The following is a 21,923-nucleotide window of genomic DNA, read 5'->3' as shown; positions in this document are numbered from 1 at the left end:
AAGCCAAAGCCCAAACATCCACTGAAGGTTCACGTCTGGGGGGGTATATCTAGAAGAGGCCCGGGACCACTTCTTATTTTCGAAGGAATTATGGACCGTGTATTCTTCGAGGAAGTTGTGGTCACACAGCATGCTGCCCCATATATCAGGGAGCAGTTTGGATCAAGGCACCGTCTCTTTCAAGACAACGATCCGAAACACACAGCAGCAAGGGCGAGGCTTATAGCAGAAGGAGTGAACTGGGTGAAAACTCCAGCCGAATCCCCAGATCTAAATCTGATAGAGATGGTTTGGCATTCGTTGAAAGACTACGTTCGGAAAACTGCTAAGCCCGTCACAAAGCAGGAACTGATCAATGCAATCTATAAATTCTGGGAGGAAGAACTGACCGAACAAAATTGTAAAAATTTTATTAACAGGCTGTTTCGTGTTCTTCCTAGGATTGTTGACCGGGGCGGGGGACATTCGGGAATGTAAGTCTGAGAAAGACAGTCTCACGTTTGTGGACAGTCTGTCCACAAACAAAACATTCCTGTTAGACAAGAGGAATTGAAAAAAAACAAATTTTGTCAAATACTTTTTTTGAATCCCCGGCGGAACACATTCCATAAGAATCAGCGCTTTACTTCGCGCTTTACAACCCTTACTTCGTGCGACTGGAAAAGAATTAGTGATCGGATCAACGAAATGCTTCGTAGAAGGAGGCGCTCTTTTCCTCTAGTCTAACAGTCTGTCCACAAACAAAACATTCCTGTTTGACAAGAGGAATTGAAAAAAAACAATTTTGTCAATGGAAACCGGTGTGTGTGTCTCTCTCTGCTGGATGTCCCTCTCACTCTCTGCTGAATGAATAAAAGCATTTTATTAAAAATGCGTTTGTGTTTGTCTGGTATTTACTTTGGTCCCTTTTAACTGTTTTTCGATCTACTGTATTGCTTTGAGATGCCACTTTTAAAGGTGATATGTAAAATAAAGTTTTTTATTATTATTATAGAGAAACATGATTAGATTTTCCTTGCTTCAGAAAAAAAGATCTAAAGTCCTACACATAACTTTCTTAATTCGATGTATTTAAAGCAGTAAACTACTGTAGGTGTAACATAACATTCAGAAATACAATCGAGAATAGTTTTGTGGTGTTTGTTTAGATGAAACGTTCCTAAAACGTATAACGTAACAAAATTAAAGACGATTAAAATCTGTAATCTTTCCCCTTGTACTGTATGTCATCGGAAAGTTTCTGCTTTGTGTAAGGATGGTATCAAAAAGCAATCTTAAGTGGTGAGTAGCTGTGCTCAATGTATTTAAGGGACTTAAAAGTAAAAGGAGATGCTTCATATTGCTTGACTAATTTTAAAAACGAAGTTATAAATGCAGACGCTCCCTCGGTACTAGTATTTTAGTACTTAGTACTAAAGCACTAAGTATTTATTTTAGTACTAAAAATAAGATACACTCTACAGACATTCACAACGGCGACTGTCAGAAGATAGGACACAGCGGCTCAGGCACCTGCTGAATGGAAAAGGGGCACTTTAATGTTCTGTATGGCTAGTACTAAAGCCAATACTAATATTCAATACTTTAATATTCTTTTCTGTATGTTTAACAATAGTGGGTACTGGCCTTATTCGTCCCTGCTCCTGTTGTTAGGTGTTAATGTGTTGTTAAGTGTGAATTTGTACCTGTTTCCCTGAGGTCTGGCTTTTTTTCTGGAAAACCATAACTCTGGTCTTGTCCAGATTGACTGTCGGCGCCCAGGTCTGACAGTGCTGCTCCAGCAGCGCCAGGTTCTGGCGCAGCCTCTGTTCTGTGGGCGACAGCGGGACCAGGTCGTCTGCAAAGAGCAGGAACTCGATTTCCATAATTAATGCAGATCAGTAAATCAAGGGACAAAACAATTATTGCGCCCGGCTCCTCAATGGGGTTTGACGTGCTAATGCGTTGGTTTAACAGTCCGGGTGTGGCAAGCCTCTAATGTCTCCCGACTTCGGCAAGAGGGACCCCCCTTTCATTGGAAGACAATGAACATTCTAGCCGTACATGTAAATATAGCATAAATACACAAAGGGATTGGGTGAGCTCCCATCACAAAAAAAACTGCGAACCTGCACTACAGCGACTACAGTACAGTATGGAGACCAAGACCTTTTACGGGAAGAGACGGGGTGCTTCTGCCGCCCCAACTTCCAAAGAGCGAAGGGTAAGCAAATACAGCAGACTTCATCTGAAATACATGATTACAGCGTATATTTCAAGGTATTATTGCTGTTTTGAATTTTAAATTCAATTATAATTATTTATTCGTAGCCTGTTCTTCAAGAAAACACCGCACCGGCGAAACGATCTACCACCAGGACAGTAAAAAAGAAAGCGGTAAGACGGAAAAAAAGAAAAGTTTATTTTGACTTCTGTTCCGCGACTGATGAATACTACTGTGTGACTTTATTTCTTACATGAATTATGTTATTTTGCCACAGGCCGTGGGTCTCTGCTCTCGGCCACTGGCCAGGGTGCCAACCTGTAGAAGCAGCACCTGTATGGAGACATTTCGGCAGCAGCGGGAGCATTATGATGCATTACTGGGGAGAATTGGGAGGCTAGAGTTCCAGCAGTCAAACAGTTGAGCAGCTGTCTCCCGAAAAGTGCCTCTCCCCACCGCGCAGGCTGCATTGCCCGGCGGAAGCTCTGCCCCCCGCAGAGCACACACCGCCTCAGGACACTCCATCCCGGCCTCTCAGTTCACCACCGCGCAGGAATCTGTTGATGCTGTCCCCGCCGGCTATCTCCCCCCAGGAAGCACAGCGGAATTCACAGATGCCAGTGGGAGGAATAATTCTCCCAGATGTCCAACTGCTACCCATCACCCAGGAGATGGAGGGGGGGTTGTACTTGCAGTGCATCGGCATAGACGGGAAAGCAAGAGCCGACCGCTACGCCGCCCTCGTGTTTCGAAATCTTGTGACTTTTGAAATTTACTGGGGGTGGACCACGTCTGTAAATTTCGATGGGTCCAGAGGCAAAAGAGCCTTGCCTTGCAATCTCCGGGAAACCATTAGTACGATGGTGAATCGGAGATTCTCAACCCTTGCTGCGTACGACTGGAAAAGAATTCGTGATCGGATCAACGAAATGCTTCGTAGGAGGAGGCGGTCTTTTCCTCTTGTCTAACAGTCTGTCCACAAACAAAACATTCCTGTTAGACAAGAAGAATTGAAAAAAAAAAATTTTGTCAATGAAAACCGGTGTGTGTGTCTCTCCCTGCTGGATGTCCCTCTCACAAACTGCTGAATGAATAAAATAATTTTATTGAAAACGAGTTTGCGATTGTCTGGTCTTTAAATTCTTGAGATACGTGATTCCATATTATATTCCCTTTTAATCAAATTCTAAAAGTATGCTTGTTGACTCCGGTATCGCGTTAGTTAAAGACTTCGATGCTTAAAATGTTTAGGGAGAAATGGAATACTGGTGTGTATGTGTGTAAGTACCGAGACCAGCCATATACTGTATGTTTAAGTTCCAAAATTAATATCGTTTATGGGCTTCACACGCGTTGCAGTATGCTCAGGCACTAAGTAAAAGGAGATGCTTCGTATTGCTTGACTAATTTTAAAAACTAAGTTATAAATGCAGACGCTCCCTCTATGCGCTGCTCTGGTGCGTCGGCTCCTACACAGTGCCTGTCTGCCGTAAGCGTTACAATATACTAAATACTAAATACTAAAGCCAATACTGGCTCAATGGGCTTTGACGTGCTAATGCGTTGGTTTAACAGTCCGGGTGTGGCAGGCTTCCAATGTCAACTCGACTCGATTGGAAGACAATGAACGTATTTTAGCCCTAAATGAATTAATAGCAAACATGGTTTACATAAAATACATTTTTCCAAGAAAGTTTATAATAATACGATCTATAGTTGAAATCTGAGCCTACTTTAAAAATAAAGGAAAAGCATTTTCAGAGAGCAATCACACTGTGTTTATGTAGAAAAAGTGATTAGGTTTATGAGCAATCTAATTACCTATTCGCTTAAAACGCTATATAAAATAAAGTTTATTTAGAGATGAATGATCAGTGTCGCAGTTTAAATAATGTGAGTCAGGAAACTAACACAGCGCCACCGGATTTAATAACGCAATAAAAACGCTATAAAATAATGTGACACAGTACAGCACAGTACAACAATACTGACCATGACTTTAGAAGCATAAATTACCTTACACTCAATTTAAACACAAGCTGTCTTTCTGTATGAACCTCTAAGCTGGTTCATACAGAAAATGTAGAAATGCATTAGCCTGATCATGATTAAAAAACACATAATTAAACACGCGTTTGCGATTTAAATCAGAACACGATTTAAATCAATATAAATGTTTATATTGTAACGCATACTGTCCAGCCTCCATTTCTCTATAAAAATTTACTGTTGCACACACACACACAATAGAAGCAGGAACCGCTGTCAGAAGGGAAGATATGTTCAAAATATCGCAAATATCGATCATGTTGCGATATTTTGAAATATAAAAGTCAATTGATTGTCCATAATATCGCTTACCTATTTTTTCGAAGAAATGTTTGTTAAAATAAAAGTCCAGCACCAGCTGGATTCAAACACACAACCTGCCAGTTGGTAGTCACACACCTAGACCAGTAGGCTACAAGACAGCTCGCATGATCAGGCAGGCGAAACAGCCCTACACAGCCCTGCCGCAGTACACGGATATAATCATACCGTTATTAAATTCTTTAGATACGCGATTCCATATTATATTCCCTTTTAATCAAATTCTAAAAGTATGCTTGTTGACTCCGGTATCACGTTAGTTAAAGACTAAGAAGCTTAAAATGTTTAGGGAGAAATGGAATACTGGTGTGTATTTTTTTCTTTAAAGTACCAAGACCAGCTATATACTGTATGTTTACGTTCCAAAATTAATATCGTTTACGGCCTTCACACGCGTTACAGTATGCTCCTATTCTTTTTATGCTCAGCTACTAAGATTTCCCTTCAGTGGTAAAATTCAATATCTACAACGGGCACAGTAAAGACGTTTACAGTAAGTCTTTCTACGACAGACCAACGGACCACGAGTGCCCCTGTCGGTCAACCAATCACGCACCGCGGTACCCCGTGTCATCATACCTGCGGTACGTTTCTGTACCGCTCACTTTGAATGGCTGCATCTGTAATTACAGTGACATAACCTTGTTGCTAGATCATATTGTTCCTAAAGGTTTACAACATCCTCTAAAAAGGAGGAGGCAGATTGGCGGATACATGACCCAAATGATGAAGAAGTGTCCATCTAAATTAAACCACACGGACATGGAGAGGAAAAGATAGGCGGCCGCTTCTAAAAAGAGGTAAGGACTCCTCTTTTCTAAAAAGTCCCTTGTCCTCTCCATGTTGCTGTGGTGGATTCAGGGTTTTCCTGAAGCTGAAGCAAATACAACAGAACAATGAGTTAATGGTGTATGTGTTTTTAGATGCCTCTTTTGTGAAGGTGGGGTAGAAAAAGAGGGATTGCTAAAGGAATAGCGTCTCGCCCTGCCCGTGCGAAAAAATCCAGGTGTTGCATCCTGGTACACGACTGCAGTACGGCTGAAGGTAGTAACTAGAACTGTACTCGCAGAAGAGCCGAAAATGGTAACTCAATTCAACTGTGTGTTTAAAGCCAGGATTTGGAACCTGGTCCGTGTTCCTGTATTGTGATAGTTCGTCAGTTTGTCTCGACTGGGGGATTCCGCGGGGCGCGTGGGAGACGTGAAAATGGTTTGGTGTGAAGAAAAAAAGTTTGATTAATCCAAAGTGAAACTTAAAAGAAATATTGACTGTCAGACGGAATTTAGGCTGAACAGGAATGTAGAAAAGTGTATGAATATTTGGATAAAAATAAACAATAGTTAGAGGAATATTTGAGAATTCAACAGAATATCATAGATGAGACGCAAAAATCCCTGATGGAAAAGCTAAAAGCAATGGCTGAACGAAACGAAGTTATATATGCAGAAAAAGAAACAGCGAAACAAGAAATAGAACGCCTTAAGAGAGAATCTGGGAGAAGGGTGGGAATTAGTGTGGAGATTTTTGAAAGAGCATTACCCACCGAAAACTGATTAGAGAAAAGTAACAGCATGTCAGCAGAAGGAAGTGAGGATGTTTTCAGATTTTACAGAAAGGTTTATAGCTTTATGGATAGTATACTCGGGGTTAGCCGATGAAAAGGAAGTGAATGAAGATACTTCCACAGTAATAAAACAAATTTACTTGAGTGTGTTAAAACCTGATGTTGCCAAGAATGTACAACTATGCTTTCCTGATATTACGGACAGTGGAGACAGATTTGATTTAATAACTCGCGAAGCATGCATGCAGAAGTGCGAGCGCTGCAAATGGGAGGTAAAAAGACTCCCAAGGAGGAGAAAAGGGAGCCGCCAGTTTGTCGAAATTATTGTGCGACTTTCATGTTATACCGAGATATAAAACCCCAAAGACAAAACTACTAATAAGCTGGTGTGCAGTTACTAAAAAAAAATGTGTTTTTTGGAGAAATTGGAAGAAAAAGGCTTGATTTCACAATTAAAGACCATGTCAGAAGCTGAAACGAGAGCCGTGTGTGAACTAACAGTTTTAATCTAGTAAACACCTCTGTAGCCTTCCTAAATTTATCTCAGGATTGAAATAATCTTACAGTGTGCAGTAACTGGGGGACACAGGAGCACAGCTGTCCTGTTTTTAGACTAAAACAGCATAAAGATGTGATATAAAGTTTTCTAACGGGTAACAGGAGGCTACAGGAGAAGGGGTGCAAGGGTTGTGTTTAAAGCAAATATAAGCTGTCACAGTCTGCTTGGGAAAAGATGTACAGTTTCAACTACTGATGTGGGTGGGGGACACCCCAGACCTATTTTAGGCCCAGACTGCAGCATTTTATAAGGAATTACTGCATGAAATAGCATTTATGTAAACTAACTCAATAGAGTTATGTGATATTGTGATTGTTTTACCTAATGAGGGAATCCATAAGGCCGGGCTACTCCAAGTATTGGATCTTGAGAGGAAAAAAAAGGAGTATAAAACCAACTACATGATAAAGCCAGGGTGAATGCCTTCTCAGAACGAGCTTGTCTAGTGACGTATTGGTTTAAGGGGGGTAGTGCAGTCTAAAGACAAAATTGCCTTGACCCCTGCAGCAGAAACTGTTTTTGATGTTTTGAAACAAGCTTTCTTGCAGGCACTGGCCCTGGACTGGATTCCCTCAGACAGATCATCTGTATGTAAGTGAAAGAAATGGGTTGTGAGCCGTTGTGCTGGTGCAGGAGCATGGAGATAGGCATCGTCTAGTGGGTTATTATTATTCAGGACCCCTTGATGCGGTGGCCAAGGGGCCGTGTTTATGTGTTGTGCAGGCTACCTGCCTGGCTGTATAAACTGTGAATAATCTGGTGTAGAACTAGCAGACCGAATGAAAAGTTTAATTGAAACTTGTAAATATGCTAAATGGAAAACTGTAGCAATTTATAAAGACTGTATATATACATTTGGTGTATGCCACAATTTTGGATGGCAGTGAAGGAATAGGGATTTCCCCAACATGGCAGGGACTCCAGGTAAGAATGCTGGGTTTGTCTCTGAACTGTTAGAAGCTTTGCAGCTGCTGACTGAAGTAGCTGTGGTAAAGTGTAAATCACATAATAAAGAAATGTTTCCAGTAACTCGAGGGAACAACTTTGCAGATGTAGCTGTCAGGTGCGCAGTCCTGGTAGAACAGGAGTCTGAGACCCCTGTGAGACCTCTGTTGGTGAAAAGGGGACAGCTACAGCTAGAGGCCTCTAAAGCAGAGAAAAGGACATGGTTAGAAAAGTGTGTGGTGCTGCCAGCACACTGGATGCCCTGCATGCCCTCACAGCCCTCACAGCCTAATGCCCTTTGTAGCTCGACAAATGCACTCTGTCGGACACCTGTGTGCGAGTCAAATGGTGTGCTGGTTACCCAAACCTGGGTGGGGACCGTATTCGGGGTGAGATGGACTGAGATCACCCTCAGTCTGCTGGAACAGTGGAATGAAGGAACAGAAAAGATTGACTAGACATCAGACTGAAGGAGCGCCATGGGATACGGGCTGGATCAAACAGAACTGTGTAATAGAGCCTGTTTGATATCATCACAGGCCAATCAACGAAACTTCCTGGAGGGATGAATTTGGCTAATGGATTGTTGAATTTGCTAATTCTCTATTGTAGTATTGTAGGTTGTTAATTGAAGTGGTGCACGGGGCTGGTGAACAGGTGCTGGTGAACAGGTGCTGGACACTTGGAGACCTCCAGTAGAGGGAAGAGGGAAGACACGACCTGATACCTGGCGAGTGGGTGTGGTGGGTGTGGTGAGGAAGATATACCCTGCCAGATGTTGCAACCCTGCTGGGAAGGACCATATCAAGTGCAACTGACTACCGACTCTGCCATCTGAGTGACAGGATGAGATCGCTGGATCTACGCATTGCGCCGACACCGAACCACTGCACCAGAGACTGAGTGAACATTAATTATTATATTGTCACTGTTTCTGTGTTTGTTGAGCTTCCTGAGGGGGGGCGACAGTGTACCTGTTAAGTGTAAGGAGCTTTACTTTACATAAAATGGGGATATGGAATCAATACTTTATCAGTCAGCCACAAATAATAACCAGAGCTCATGTTGGGATTGTATTGCTATAAAAGATGCTCATGGGAGTAATCCCTTTTGATAGAGGTGATTATTTAGGTTTATTGGCATGGGTAAATAGCCCTGCTTTCAGTCTGAGTGTAACTCAGATGTATTAGAATGGAAATAACTGTATGCTCCTCGCTATAATCACAGTTTTAGGCCATTCTCTATTAGGGTGATAGACAGCTGTTTAGGTGACCCAGCTGTTGACCAATCTTGTAAAAAAAAAACCCTAAGAAAAATGCTGGGCTCCAGCCCACAGGGATTTACCTGTGCTGTAGGAACTAATGCATGAATAAGGAGACTGGATTCTGGTGAAAGACAGGAAAAAGAGGTGGTGTTCGCTCAGGTGGAGGGGGCCGTGCCAGGTGTCCTGAATTCATGCTTCCCACTGTAAAAAGGTCACAAACGAACTGAGCAAAGAGCAGGAGTGATGTCTCCACAGGGATAGATGGGGATCACATGCTTGGGACTGATGTGCACAGCCTTTTTCCTTTTTATGTGGAAGCCTGTCACCCAGAAGCCCAGAAAGAGGAGGAATCTAAACGCAAAGCCTCTTTGTATACAAACTGGCTGAATGAAACTGATAATGAGGGGGATATGAGTAATTTGTGGTACAAATTTATAAATCATACTGTAAAGTTAAAGAAATGTAATGCATCTTGTTATGTATGTGCTTTAATGCCTCATTCTACAGCCTCACCCATTTCTCTCCTGGTTAGAATCACTGTTTGGGCCAGGGGGAATGTTTTTCTTTAAGTTACTAACACCGACTATAGGGGCTGTGATACTTGTCTTTCTGTTTTTGTGTTGCTGTACAAAATATATTATTCCAATGCTTTGAAATATGGTAATGAATATGTTTGCGCATCAGTATGTTCTGATAAGAACGCAAGAATCCGAAGTATGGGAGCCTCCTGGGAGTCCATATGAAGAATCTAACTTTTAATCATTTTCAAGAATAAAAAGAAGGGAATTGAAGTGGAAATCTAATAAGTAAATTGATTCTTAAAAATGTAGAGAGCTTTGAAAAAAATATATTGGTGCTTTTAGATAATGTATTTCAAGGATGTAAATGCTGTGCTACAGTGCGTGCAGAATTTTAGAAAACAGTTCGTCAACAAAGTACACTGTTTAGGTTAGTTTAGAAGACAATGTACCAAAACAATATATGCTGTCTGGGTCATTAGAATTAGCTGAAAGTAACTGATTAGCTTTGAATAACAAATCTAGTTTTTCTTCTCTCGCTCTATGATGTAATCTGTTTTCTCTTAGAGAAAGGGGAAGTTTTAGAAGGGCTCCCAATATTGCAATATTGAAATAAAGACTTTACTCAGGTGAGAACTCTCTTTTGTGGCTTCCTTGATAGTTATATTTCCATGACAGAACACACAGCTTCATTACCGAATACATATGCAGGACAACTAGAGAAGACGTTTTACAGAGGAAGGATTTTTAGAAACATCCCATCAGTGACATCACTGAAGTCAACTCCTAGGTACTGTAACTGTCGTGTGGATAGTTTCACAAGAATCAGACAAAGGTTTAAGCATCGCTTGTTCTAGATAAAACTGCAAAAAAAAAACAACAACCCATAATGTACTTCTTTGCGGCTCTGTTTGCCCAAATCATATATTCACAACGTGAAATTTAGAAAATCATATTACGTAACCAAAATCCGCAATATGGAAACAGAACCTGTGTAATTGTTGATAGATGATGTACTCGTAACATTTTTACAAGACGAACTACAACATTTAAAAAATGACTTGTATGTACTTGATATCTCTAATCAATCCACGGCGACATTGTTAAAGCAGAGTCCCAGTAAAAATAAACTAAAACGCCCTGGGCATACCGTTTCGCGCTTCTTATTAGTTGCTCAAAAGTAATTTGACCGTATGAAATGCATAATATAAACCTAGAAACATATACGTGAGCAGTATTTACATACTGTAGTATCGGTGTTAAGACATACCTCTCAAATACTGTAAATCAAGTTAAAAATATCTCAAGACCGATTCTGGTCATAATGAAACCAATGTTTCGTGTATGTTTTCTTTAAAGTACCGAGACCAGCCATATACTGTATGTTTATGTTCCAAAATTAATATCGTTTATGGCCTTCACACGCGTTGCAGTATGCTCCTATTCTTTTTATGCTCAGCTACTAAGATTTCCCTTCAGTGGTAAAATTAGATATGAATATTCAATACTTAAACGGGCACAGTTAAGACATTAAATATACATATACATACTGTATACAGTACAGTTTTCATACAGTAATATGTTTATGTTCCTAAATCAATCTCTTTTATGAGCATGTGAAAGGCATGGTGAATCGATTCTCAAAAATTACTGTACTTTGCATGATTGGAAACAAATGCGTGATTGCAAAATGCTGTGGTGTTACTTTTACAAAGACGGTCAATGAAAAAAAGAATGTTGACCAGGGCAATACTTTGAGTTTACACTTACAGCTTGTCCAAGGTCATTCATTATTAATACTATTAGTAATATCTTCGTTAAAGACTTTGATGGCCACAGCTCAAACATGAGAGGTTGAGCTTTATTAGCTCCACCTTGCCAAAATTCCGGATACTATTATTTTGCTTGTCATATTATAGGAGAATTTACGGTAACTAGCGGTATTTACCGGTAACTCGCGGTATTTACCTGTAACTTGCGGTAGACTGCGTACAGCGTACCGGAAAATAATGCGGTATCGCCCACGCATTTTGAATGGCTGCATCTGTATGTCCCCCAGCTCTGAGCCCATTGGGCCTGCTGGTGGGACTAGAGCTGCAGCGTCGCCATGCTGGTGGGGGTCAGTTCGGCTTTTCTGTTGGAATGAACAGGGGGGTTACATGATGGTGCTGTCTGTGGTCTGGCTGTCCTGCTGGTCTGGATGAGGGGTGCGTAGTGTGGTGCAGGTTCTTGTCCCATCCTGCTCTTGGTCCAGGTTGGAGGGTTGCACTGATTCTGAGTCTTGTTAGCTGGTATGGATGGGTTTGGGGGTGTTGATACCAGAGTGGTCCGGGGGGGGGTGCAGGTGTCTCAGGGGCATTCTTGTTTTTCTGTGAGTTCAGGTTGATTCTGTTGGTTTTGCCACGAATCTCCCTTACGCAGGCAAGCGCTCCCGCATTCCTACGAGCTCTCCCCGTACCAAACGTGCACGTGTCAATCAGTCCTCTGCTTAAACCCTCATCTGCCCCCCCGGTCATTGCTCACGATTGAGATTCTCTCCCGGAGCTTACCTACTAACTACGCCTTTGCCTTACTATGACTTCTCCCCTGGACCTCGACCCCGCTTTTCCGACTACCGCTTTAGCCACTCGATTTTGTACCTTCGCCTGTTTTACGCTTTATCGGATCCTGACCCCAGCCTGTCTCTTCGTTTACGCCTCTGCCTTCTGAATCCACACCGACGCAACTTCTACACCTTCCCGGACTCCGACCCCTGCCAGTCCCTCGACTACACTTTCGCCTGTCGATTCTGTGCCTACGCCTGTGCTACATGTGGAAGACCGAGTCAAAAGGTCAGGACAGTGACTATGCGTGGGAAAGGTTTTCTGTTCGCACCTAAGACCACTGTCTTAGGTGCAAACTAAAGCCTGTGATTCCTCACACCCATTCAACCAGAGAAAATTGAAACAGATTGTAGGATGCCAAATGGCACCCCCCTGTCCTGTTTGTTTGACTTCTGACACTGCCCCTTTCCCTGTATGTTCCTTTGATATGTTAAAGTATTGCCTACTTTTAATGTATAAAAAAGGAAAGTATAACTTCAGTCCAGTGAGCATGTCTTGAGTGCTAGGGGAAACCCTTTCTCTGTGATATGCTCCCCTTCAGCTGATTGTATTAAAGTTCTATGTTGACAATCTCCCAACCTGAGTGAAGACTGAGTTTTTTTCGACATACGCCTTCCCGGACTCGGACCCCTGCCTGTTTACTCCGACTACGCCTGCGTCTCGTGCCAACCCTACCAAGGGCACCGCATTGGATCCCTATCCTCAGCAGTCAGCCCCTGCGTGACAGGTTCTGAGTGTCTTGGTTACATCCGTTTGTGTGTATAGATGAAAAAGCTATTGAAGAGCACCCCGACACCCCCCACCCATCTCGGTGGAAGTTGCCATGTTCAAAAAATTAAAGTTTCACACAACAAAGCATGACTTTGAAAGGTCAGGAGGCCTGCCTAATGGTGGTGCTGGCCCCACTAGCACCTCTTCCAGCAGCAACCTTAGTTTTTCCCAGGAGGTCTCCCATCCAGGTACTGACCAGGCTCACACCTGCTTCAGTACTGAAGGCTGCTGATTATGGCCAGCAGCCATATCACCCTGCAACTCACAACTGGCAACCCACTGAAGCTAAGCAGGTGTGAGCCTGGTCAGTACCTGGATGGTAGACCTCCTGGGAAAAACTAAGGTTCCTGCGGGAAGAGGTGCTAGTGGGGCCAGCAGGGGGCGCTCACCCTGCGGTCCATGTGGGTCCTAATGCCCCAGTATAGTGACGGGGACACTATACTGTAAACAGGCGCCTTCCTTCGAATGAGATGTAAAACTGAGGTCCTGACTCTCTGTGGTCATTACAAATCCCATGGCGTTTCTTGAAAAGAGTAGGGGTGTAACCCTGGCGTCCTGGCCAAATTTCCCCATTGGCCCTTACCAATCATGGCCTCCTAATAATCCCCCTCTTTGAATTGGCTACATTTCTCTTCTCTCCTCCTCACTGATAGTGGTGAGTGTTCTGGTGCACTATGGCTGCCGTCGCATCATCCAGGTGGATGCTGCACATTGGTGGTGGTGGAGGGGAGTCCCCATTACCTGTAAAGCGCTTTGAGTGGAGTGTCCAGAAAAGCACTATATAAGTGTAAGCAATTATTATTATTATTATTAATGAGCACAACACTTGATTACAGTAAAAAAATCATTAAAAAATAAAGAAATGTTCCACAACTCAAAGCGAGGTTGTATAAGGTTAGGTGAAATGTCTGATGTAAAACACCTGGTTGCTGCACTGTGGTTGTTGTGCTTGAAGAGCTATTGACTCGTGAATAGCACCCTCCTATCACCATGTACCGCCTGTCTAATGGTGCCATATTGAAAACATCATAAAAAAATAAAGAAAAGGGACACAGCCACAGCAAGATTGTATAAGGTTAGGGGGCCTGTCTGGTGTGTAAAACACCTGGTTGCAGCACTGTGGTTGTTGTGCTTGAAGAGCTATTGACTCGTGAATACCACCCCCCTATCCTCATGTACCGGCTGTCTAATGGTGCCATATTGAAAAAATCATTACAAAATAAATAAAGGGGCCACAGCCACAGCAAGGTTGTATAAAGTTAGGGGGCCTGTCTGGTGTGTAAAACACTTGGTTTCAGCAGTGTGGGTGCTGTATTTGAAATGCTATTGAGCCATGAAGAAGACCCACCTATCCCAATGTATTACCTGAAGTGTTACCTTCAGAAAATCATAAAAAAATAAAGAAAGGGGTCACAGCCACAGCAAGGTTGTATGAGGTTAGGGGGCCTGTCTGGTGTGTAAGACATATGGTTTAAGCAGTGTGGCTGTTGGATTTGAATTGCTATTGCAGGGGCAATGCTTGTTAATAAGACAGAATTAAGCATTGGTATGCTGTCCTAAAGGAGGCCCCATCTCACCCTCCATCTCTGTGGTGCAACCACAGAGAAAGTATTCATGCAGGCTGATTTAAGATGTTTTCTTTTGATAAGGAACAAGCTCCCAGACGGGGATGCACTTAGCTAAGCCTGGCTATCATGATCAATGGTCATCCATTGGCGCCTATCAGTCTAGAGAGTGCCGAATGGACATCTGGACTGCATTCCTAAGTATCAAGAGAAAGTGACTTATATCTCATCTTGACCAACCAATCAGGGACTGGCAGGGCGTGGTAATACCATGTGGGTCTCCAATGCCCACCAAACTCTCAACCAATCAGCACACATCTGGGTCTTGGTCAAAAAGGGAGCGCAAGCTCAGATCGGGGCTCTCCTTGGCCATTTTCGTGCATCCTCAGAGACAATCACGTGACAACTGCTGTTGTCTGCAAAAGGACTTGGACTTTGTTCTAAGCGCAAGGCCGAGGATCCCGTACGTACTCAGAATTCTGCCAACGTGAATGCTCCGCTTGATCAACGGCAGCCTACAGTTGGACCCTCGTCGACAACCTGAATAGCTTATTCAGAAGCAGCGCTGGACCAGGAACTAACCAGCTTCTTCCCAGGCAAAAGAGTGACTTGTGAGGACTCGCGGTCACACTCTGTGCATAGAGACTTTCTACTAGCCAGCCGGACTGCTGGTAGATCCCCTCGGAGCAACGACTGCCCTGCGCGCCGCAGTCAGATTTCTCCGCCCGTCCTACTCCGAGCTGCACCTTGACTGGTTGGCCGGTAGCCAGAGAACGCCGACACAACGCCCATTGGACAACCGCTGCAACAGAGGCTGCAACAGAGCCTGTCAGCTGGTTTGGTGTTCGTGCCGGGAGATTCCAAATCCATACACAGTGGATAAGTAAACCCCATGTTCTACATTGCGTCTCGAGAATTCAATTGTACCTCAACACAAGTTGTTATCAATTTAATTCATGAGTAATGTATTTACTTCCGAGTTTAGAGTAACAGTGGGTAATAACACTGGTTAGCGATTTGGTAACCGAACGATATATATATTGAAATATATTCTCTGTTGTGTATCTCTTTGTGTTTGCATCTCTTCGAGATTAAATACCTTGTATATTGATAACCCTCACAGTAAGGTCTGCCGCTCGTATCCAGGCAGACTAGTATATCTTTGGTGCACAATTTATATTAATACATGTATCTCGTGTATTGAACCCGTGTGTGTGCGTTGTTAGTTGTTCTGACGATTGATTTTCTAAAAGCTACAACGAACAACCTCGTGATTACTGTTACAATTAATAATTGTCTCAGTAAACCCATTAAACCACTACACTATTGAGCCATGAAGAAGACCCACCTGTCCCAGTGTATTACCTGTAGTGTTACTTTCAGAAAATCATAAAAAAATAAAGAAAGAGGCCACAGCCACAGCAAGGTTGTATGAGGTTAGGGGCCCTGTCTGGTGTGTAAAACATATGGTTTCAGCAGTGTGGCTGTTGTATTTGAATTACTATTGAGCCATGAAAAAGACCCACCTATCCCAGTGTATACCTGTAGTGTTATCTTCAGAAATTCATAAAAAATAAAGGTTCCACAACCCAAAACAAAGCTGGGAAAAGTCAGAAGACCTGCTTAGTGTGCAAAACACTTACTTGCAGCATTGTGGGTGCTGTGATTTAAATGCTATTGGTTTGTGAACAGAATACCCCTATCCCAGTGCATTGTGCCATATTAAATAAAAGCATGAGAAAAAGAGATTCAGAACGCAAAGCTGTGTCAGTGTGCTGTGTAAAAAATCGGTTTGAACATCATGGGAGCTGTTTTTAATGAGCTGCTGAGTAAAGAATATTTTAATCTTCCTGCTGTCAGTAGTATTGTCAATATAGTTGACCCTTACCTGAATGAAAACAGGGCGTAAAGGAAGGGTTTCAGAAATCAAACAAAGCTTTATTCCTGTGCTTACAGTCTGGGTAATTGGAGACTGCGCTGTTCTGCTTCCTATGGTCATATACGGGTTATTTGCACAAAGCTGTATTGAACAGTATTTCTCACGTTGTGAACGTCTGTACACAGTGGTCCTCCGGGTTCCAGTAAGTGCGTAATTACGCATCGATGAAAAACCAGAGGTTTAAAAAAAGATAATTAGCCCACTGATAGTTTGATGTAGAGGCTGTGGAAATATCCACAAGTCTTGGTCTTTAAAATGCATTTGGTTTGACGGCGTTCTGTGCTTCCATTGTGAAGATATGGACAAAAGAATATTCGTGCTCGGTCAAAAAAATGTCATAAAAACGAAAAAGTAAAGGCTGAGAAAGCATTCACAATGTATTTTATACACAAAGGAAGTATTCTCGCAACTCTAAGAGGTTTCGTGGTTTAATTTTTTTTAATTGTTGAATCATATTTAAATGTTAAACAACTGAAAAGCATATTGCTGTAGACCAGGATGGCCGAGTGGTTAAGGCGTTGGACTTAAGATCCAATGGACAAATGTCCACGTGGGTTCAATCCCCACTCCTGGTAGTGTTGTAATAAGTTTTAAGTGACAGAACACTTTGATGATTTACACTCTATTCAAATATGAATTTACTAAATTTCAGTTCAGTTCTCTTCACTCCCACTCCCTGGCATAACTGAGCTCTCACTATCGCATACTGAAGGCTTTACATGCATTAGCTGTGATACAGCTCCCAATAAAGACGGAATCAAACAGTTTGTTCTGTCTCTCATGGTGATCCTCTTCTCGATCCAAATGAAATGTTTAATATGATGCCTCGAGAAAAAAAAAGGAGTGAATTTCCGCCTGTAATGATTGATGCCCCATCAAACATTTTGTAACATCCCCGGAAGATTATACAGTAGAATCCTGGTTTGTGGCTTAAATTCAAGGTAAACAAGACTAAGGAAACGAGTTGGAAACTTGATGTCGAACTGGAATTTAAGTACCCGGAATATTTCACTACATTGGGCAATATGTGCCAGAGAGGAGCACTTTAAATCTCTTCGATAGCTCAGTTGGTAGCGTGGCTGACTGTATTAGAAACAGTTAGGAATCCTTAAGTCGCTGTTTCGACTACATCTCGAAGAAAGGTGCTTTTGTGAACTTTAATTAAATAGTTAAAATAGCGAATCTTTTTCACTCAGACGTTGATCAAAAGCTCAATAAACGATGAAGCAGAGGCTCTTGTTCCGAATTCAGCTAACATCTGGTTGTCTTGTTTTGGCAAATATCTTATCTTTGAATTAAGGGACTACGCTGTCTGATTTGTAATTCAAAAGTAGATACAAATGTCACTGTTTTCAAAGGATAGGTACTTAATTGGCTTTATGATTTGGTATTGATTTTGTATCATTATATTATTACGTTTGTGCTTTCTGTGTTTTTTATCGTATTGTGAACTTATTTTTTAAACAAATGCTTACAAAGGCAAACACAGCACACATCTGTTTATACCAGCGGTGAATTGTACATTTTTATTAAGTACAATCTACTGTATTTTTAGAAATAAATGGCATACTGTGCACGATATTTTGCAGAAACACAACCTGATATTTTCATAATTATTATTTTAATCATTTGACAAGTATGAGGTCCCGGATCCAAATCTTCAGTTCTGATTTTTTTTAAAGTGATATCTTCTCTTCCTCTCGTGGAAATCACAAGATGTGAGCAAATGTTTTTTGTTCTTTTTTTTTTCACGTTGCGATCCAAAGAGCCTCAGACGCACAGTCTGATAGTAACCAAACCAGAATGGATTCTGCTGGGAGCCGGACTGAGCTCATTCTCACTCCCTGTGCTGAAAACAGAATTATCTCTTCCCCGAACATCGTCTACAGCTGCTAGATATTGCTCTGTGTCCTACTGCTCCAGCAATTCCTTTGACCAAAGACAGATCACTTGTGTGCTTTTAAACTTCTTGCCACTACAGGCTCTTTGATGGCTCATGGTGATCGTCCTGTGGATCCAAAAGAAAATATTAAAGCTGATACTGATATTTTCGATTGTAATTTGCATCTAGCTACAACGTCTTTGGAAAAGATAATTTATTAGTTGCGTGCAATCGGAATCTTGTACTTTATGTATGGTAGTGGAAATAGTTTTAAAAATGTTTTCTAAAGAAGATTGTATTGCCAGGACCTGCCTTTAGCGCTCAGTAGCGATGACGCTGTTGATATAGATGGAGAAGAAATGTAAGATGAATTGATGATCTAAGCTAAAATAGCCCTAACACGCCTGCTGTAACAGTGTTTGTATTCATAGCAAGTAATATTCTTTTTCAAACCCGAACGTTGCTTTTGCATTAAGTGTTATGTAACCATTAGCGGTTTCGGTGGCTTCTGAAGAGCGCACTTTTCCAAACTGAAGCCTATAAGAACATTATTCAAGATGCACCATGGCCCAGAATCATGCATCGGGACAAACATCCATTGAAAGTACTCCCAAATAAAAGATTTGACCGAAAAATTAAAAGAGTAGGCAAGTATTAAAAAAAACCCATAACTTCTTGACTTCCAATCTCTTTCCTGGTTCAGGCCATGTAAAATGACATATTCAGTGGACTCATGCCGAGGTTGTGAGTTTAAGCCTCACCTGCAGCAGCCTGGTTTTCTGTCTTGACAGGTAAACAGTGTTTTTTGTTATTTGCTAAATGGAGAGAGGATTCTGTGTTAATTGTGCTCCTCCTGGGAGAGGTCAAGATGAGACGTTCACGAGGCTGGTGGTAAATATCCTGTCCAGGAATATCGGGGCTGTAGGGGGTCAGATCTATAGATGTAGTAAACACATCAGTGGAGACGGTGTGTCTGCTCTCTGTGAGAGAGCCGGGCGGAAAGAATATTCTGTGGTCTGGGAAGGAGAGTCTCTCGTTGGAAGAGCGGCGTTCCTCACAGGAGAGAATGAAAAAAAATCTTTTTCAGGGATGCTGATTGTTCTCTTTGGGGGAATTAAAAGCACTTGTGGCGAGTGACCTCGTGGCGCAATGGTAGCGCGTCTGATTCCAGATCAGAAGGTTGTGTGTTCAAATCACGTCGAGGTCAGCTGAGGAGTTTGCAGGCGCTGCTGGTGCCGAACCCGGAAATTACACCACGCAGTCGGGTTTTATCTGTACACCACATAGGTAATCTGAACGAAGTAACAGCGCAGTACAAAACACCCAATCAGGAGCTTATGCAGCGAATCATCATGAACACGACAAGAGAAAAGGCACACTGCCCATACGTGAAACATCACGCCCGGCTTTAGAGACAGTGACATCAGAGAATGGAAGTTTCAGACCTCCTTCTTGTTACAGGTTCAAGCAAACCTGAAAGTTAGGGAGTGTTTGGTCTCTTTTGTTTGAAAAAGTGTCTGAAGCCTGTAATTATAATTTGCCCTTTTTTAATTGTGGTTGAAATCCACTCCCATGTACCAAGACCTTACAGTATATTCATGTTTACTTAAATGACTAACGCCATTGGACATTAGTTGGTGTTTTTTTTTGTAACGATTTGCTATTTCATGCAGGAAAGAAAGGAACCCAGACCCAACGTTTGCTTTCAGGTGGGGTTCATTTACATAACGGACATCTATTTCTGAGGAGCCTGATTTAAATCACACAACCCCGGTAGAAGTCGAATCGACAATCTAATAAACCGAAATCAGACGCGTTATCCATTAAACCACCAGCCCGTCACGTAAATGAATTGCACCATGGTGAGTTCAGCGCCGCTCCTAGTAAAGCCCCACCCCCATCTTAAATTTCTACGTGAGAAACGTGTTTTCTACATTTTTATCAGTTTTTAAAAATCATCACTTTTAAGCAGACAAAGCCTTTATGTGTCGCTCTGAATTTCTAATTGATTTAGAATTCCAAGAAAAAAGCGTTTTGTTCCACAACGGCGTGAAATGATCACGTCTTTCACTCTACTTCTCTCTTGTAGTAAAGCAGACCTTGCTGGGTGAGTATTTGTTCTGGTAAATTAGGTCACGGATCATGTTAACTCACTTCTGCTAAACACAACATTTCCTTATGCACAACATTTCCTTATGCATGTGTCTTTGTACAGCTGTTATACAAAGGGCTGGTGATCAGGGACGCGCTTCGGATTGTTTCGATGTAAACATAATCTCCGCTAAAAGCCCTCTTGAACTTTGCAGGAAATGTGCGTGAAACCATTTTCACGTGTGGAATTTTATCTTCAGCTGGCTGTAGTTAGAATGCCTTATACACCCGTTCTGTATCCTTAGCAAAAATATTTTAAAATTATAACACAGAGTTGTTGGAGAACTTGACAATCATTATTAAATGAGCACAGTACAAATGAACATTGATATTTTTGTTGTATGTACTTTAATTTTAAAAGATATAAACATAACTGTGCTGATATGGATGTTCATTTGAAGGATTTGAGGAATCTATAAAGGATGTCAGAACAACCAAAGAAACATTTGGGCATCTGCGTATTTGTAAAGATTAAAGAGCACCGTAACTGTGAAGTTTGCACACACGAGAGAAGAAATGAGTTTCAATGCACATCATTAAACTGATGGTGTGCTTATCAGTCATGCATTAAACATGTATAGCAGAGGATGGCTTTGATCCATCAATCTTTGGGTTATGGGCCCAGTACGCTTCTACTGCGCCACTCAGCTATGTTTAACACAACTGCTTTTGCACCTGAGATGAAAAGTTTCAACGGTAAACGCAGACGTCACTGAGCACTTGGTCTTTTGTAGTACAAATCATCACACGCTGCTCTACATGGGCGTCTTCAAGATCGTTGAGAACCAAAGCTTCTGCCTTCCTGGTTACTGATTCTTTCTTCGTTAATTCCCAAATCTTCAATGAGAATCAGTGAAACGAAAACCAAACACATGTACACACTCGCGTCCTAGCATGAAAGAAAAATGATGGAAGCGTTTGAGAACAAGAGTAGTCTGAACAGCTCCAGCCTATCAACTGCTCTACAAACTGATCGTTATCTCCACACCCAGTTTATAACACTGAAAATGATTCAGGAAGCAAAGCAAAGTTCTAAAAGCAGCGCTTGAAAAGCGTCTAGATACATAAAATGACAATTTCTCAAAAGTAAAATCTTCAGGTTTTTAATATTGTCATCCATATATTTTCGTTTTTCTCTTTTTTACATAACACGCTTTCGAGAAATAGACTGTCTTGTAATGAAGGCTGCATTAGAAAATGTGTATCTAAATTAAAATCGGGTTTATGACTTCTGCGTTTTTCAGCTTTCTTAGCGCTTGGGTCTCGATTCAGATATTGCAATGAAAGCAACAGGGGAGTAAGTTTTCCTTTTCTAAATCAAAGGTGATCTGCTCACAAGGAAGTATAAAAACGTCAGCGTTTACTTTTTGAAGACCGCAAATTGTCGAAACACTATTGCTTCATAAGCTAATAAGTAACGTTTCTGAGCACGCATTGTATTACTAATGCTGTTATTAATAAAAAAAAAAGCTTAAATTCACATAATGGAATTTGGACGGCTCAAAGTAGCTATTCCTTGTGCAACTAACTTGCCCGCTGAGTAGTTTTAAGCAAAGGCAGCAGATATAGCAGTAATAGCAACAGCGTAG

At 41.8% G+C, this 21,923-nt stretch overlaps 2 non-coding genes across 2 annotated transcripts; both read left to right on the top strand.

The window, feature by feature from the left end:
• Positions 1–16,793: 16,793 nt before the first annotated feature.
• trnal-uaa (transfer RNA leucine (anticodon UAA)) lies at positions 16,794–16,876 on the top strand. The gene has a single exon. It is a non-coding gene; the product is annotated as a tRNA-Leu (tRNA).
• A 2,442-nt stretch (positions 16,877–19,318) lies between these two features.
• On the top strand, positions 19,319–19,390 carry trnaw-cca (transfer RNA tryptophan (anticodon CCA)). Its single transcript has one exon. It is a non-coding gene; the product is annotated as a tRNA-Trp (tRNA).
• Positions 19,391–21,923: the final 2,533 nt, after the last annotated feature.

The sequence above is a fragment of the Lepisosteus platostomus genome, chromosome 5, assembly GCF_059453375.1.
Source record: "Lepisosteus platostomus isolate fLepPlt1 chromosome 5, fLepPlt1.hap1, whole genome shotgun sequence".
Taxonomy (NCBI): Eukaryota; Metazoa; Chordata; class Actinopteri; order Semionotiformes; family Lepisosteidae; genus Lepisosteus; species Lepisosteus platostomus.
This window is presented reverse-complemented; position numbering and strand designations above follow the sequence as displayed.